Source organism: Lepidothrix coronata, unplaced genomic scaffold (genome assembly GCF_001604755.1).
Source record: "Lepidothrix coronata isolate B3197 unplaced genomic scaffold, Lepidothrix_coronata-1.0 Scaffold86, whole genome shotgun sequence".
Classification (NCBI taxonomy): Eukaryota; Metazoa; Chordata; class Aves; order Passeriformes; family Pipridae; genus Lepidothrix; species Lepidothrix coronata.
The window spans coordinates 1471437-1474777 of NW_016690266.1; positions in this window are offsets into that span (position 1 = coordinate 1471437).

Genomic DNA, 3341 nt, shown 5'->3' on the forward strand with positions numbered 1-3341 from the left:
AAGAAATATGCTTTGAAATGAGGAGGAGAGTTTTTCTACACTGTCACTATTAGTGCACAACAAAGGATCCTTTCTTGCTTTTGCAGAAGGAATTGCATAGGACAGCACTGCCCCGCTGGTCAGTGGAAACAAAAATGTTTTTATCATAATGCTTTGTATCCTGGAAGGAAACGAAGAAGTTACATCAGGAATGCAAACAAAAAAAAAGGGCAGTGAAAAGCCAAGACCCATTGCCATGATCTGTCTTTGCCTGCAGAGAAAGCCACCAGATGTCAGCACAGCCTGTTCTTTCCTTCTCCAGAACCTCTGCAAGCCAAGAAATGTGTCATGTTTATGAAAAGTGCTTATCTGTGAATTAGTTTTGCCTGTGAAGTCTGTGCTAGGGCTCTGGTGATGAAAGCTGAATCTTTCCTTGCAGAAACTATTTCTTTTTATATTAAAATCAAAAAGCGGCAAATTGAACTGGTATCAGCACTTAAATTCCTCTTGTTAGAGAGCATCCTTTGCAGAGCCAGTTCCCAGCGTATCTAAATCTTTGCATGCTGTGAGGAGGCATTTGCAGAACATTCATTTGAAGAATTGTCTGGAAAAGATCAGTGCTAATTTGCTGAGGTTTTGTAAAGTAGATTTTAAGTATGCCTATTTTTTTTAAACACAAGGAAAACCATCCGGAACAGACACACGTGCAAAACAGAGCAAAACATCTTCAGCAACACAGCTTAAACACATAACAAATGTATCCTCCATGCTTCTCACCCTAAGCTCCTACTATTTCTTCCTTGTAGTGCAAGGGCTAAGGAGAACCTCTGATGAGCTGAGGTGGGATATGAGTTTCAGAGCCCAAACCCAGGCACTGTGCACAGCTTTGTGCTGTCAGTGATTGAAGTGTGCATAGATACTGCCTAGTAAAAAGAGTAAATTTGAATTTTTGCACAGGGACAAGGTGAGATTCGTGTTGTTTTCCTTGCAGCAGCTTGCAGATGCCAGGGAGACATCGAAGAGAGGGAAGTTACAGCAGCAGGTAAAGCCTGGGTAATGTAACTACTTCCTTCTGTTTTGGGCTGCTTGTTCCTTTCTTCTATCCTCATTGCACTAGTGTCATGCTACAGGTTTACCACAGGTTGCTGTGTATGAGAACTCCTTATCAGTTCCACTCTATCACTATAACCCTCAAACAGTGTTCACACTCTGGAGGTGGTGCATGAGAGATTGCAGCTGTGCAGTCTTGTGCTGTTTGCAGAGGAAGGCCGGTGTGCCTGGGTGCTGCCAGCATGGTGTGCAGGTTGTTTGGTGTTATTTTTGCTTCTCTTCCTTCTGTACTAGGAATGTCAGCAAGTACTGTTAGAACTGCTGCTGTCTGCTCTCATTTCACATCCTGGGAAGGTCTAATTCTGCTTTCCAACTTGAAGCCCAGGGATTATATTCTTTAAGGACAATTTGGGAAGCCCCCTCTCTTCAGTGAACTATGATTTTTAAAATGGAAGGTGTGGTGTTTTCAAGACTACTTTTGGGTGTCGGTCTCTTCCTCCAAGTTATGACTGACAGGACAAGAGGAAATATCCTGAAGTTGCAGCAGAGGAGGTTGTGAAGCATTGGAACAGGCTGTATGGGGAAGTGGTGGAGACACCAATCCTGGAGGTATTTAAAAGACATGTAGATGTGTCACTTGGGGATGTGGTTTAGTGGTGGGCTTGGCAGTGCTGGGTTAATGGTTAGACTCGATGATCTTAAAAGTCTTTTTCATCCTAAATTCTATGATTCTATGATTGTGTACATCCAACAAGGAGAGCATCAGTTTGTTTTACAGTCAAAGCAGCAATCTAGCTCTGAGAGCCTCACATCCTAGCAGTTACTATTATGGCCATTTCTTCACATTATTCCCCTACCCCATCCCTCCCAAGTAGAATAAAAATGGTTTTGCAGAAAACAGACTTGAATCTTGCCCAGCAACTTTGTTTTCTAGAGCACTGAATGGGACAGCTACTTAAAGGCAGACATCTGATTGCAGACAGCTCTTTAAGCCAGCAGGCTGCCTTGCAGCAGCAGCAGCTGAAGGTAGCTAATTGCAGATCAGATATGGGAAACAGATAACCAGAGTAACTAACCAGCTGAACAGCAGCTGTAGTGGGTCCTCCAGTGCTGAGGTTTCTAAATCTAAAGCAGATTATCTTTCTAAGAGGACCACACTAGTGTCACTTTAGGTCTTTGAAAGGTTTCAGTAATAGTATGGCTTGTAATATGTGATCCTCCTGGCTGGACACACACAATGCTTATTTTTAGTCTTTGATTATGAATGTCCTGCACATGCTCTGCTAACAAGAACTGTCCCTAATCACAGATGGTATCATGCTGCTGTATATTGTATGCTCAGCTTTAAAATGAGCATGGTTCTCACTTGCGCTAAAAAACCTCCTGCAGAAACTCTGCAAAACTGATGCTGCTTATTAAGCCACAATAAACAGATAAAACAAAAGTGTCCTAGTGTAACAAATCTTGTTCCTCAAACCTGAGGCACAGTCTGCAAATCCCACTAGCTTAGTGTGTGAAATTTAGAGCTCAAGGATAACACTAGGTTTCGTTGTTGATTGTAGCTGTGTTGGCCATCTTGGAGAGACTGGAGGAAATATATTGCATAGAGGTGCTGAAGCAAGTGCATGCCCCTAAAGATTTAACTGTAGTTTGATATATCACTTTTTAAGTAAATCCCTGAAGAGCAAGAAACCCATTGCACTGTTAAAAGTCTTGTATTATAAAACCGAAGGAGTGAGAGAACTGTACCTGCACAGGTTAATCTTCAGCTCAGAATTTAAATGGACTCATTAAAATCAACTTACAAATTAGCTTATTAAAATGCAATGCTGCAGATCCAGAAGTTGGTTGATCTGGCGTGCCACTTGTATGAAAAAGTGACTTAAGAAGCAGAGAACAAATTTATAGTATTAAAACTCCATCTTTCTTTGCAGTTCCATAGACCCTCATCTCGACCTCCTTCTTCCTTGAACTCTGTATCAGCAGGACATTTTATTTAGTGAATTAAGCTTGTTTCATCCTGTGCTACAAGTGCTGTGTAATATCAGTAGCCCCATGTAATGAAATGTATGTCTGTACACATTTGTGCCCTCCCACATGCATAGGAGCTCCATAATTGAGCCCTGGCACCATGGGTCACAGCAATGATCATTTTATTACCTTGATAATGAGATTCTACAAGCTGCTGGCTGTAGTGGGTTTTATTTCTTAGTGGTTAAATTCTAGATAATCACACTACTCTACTACTGCCATTAAAGTAATGGTATTGTTTAGAGGGAGGAGGGAAAAAAAGACTCAGACGAGTTCTGATA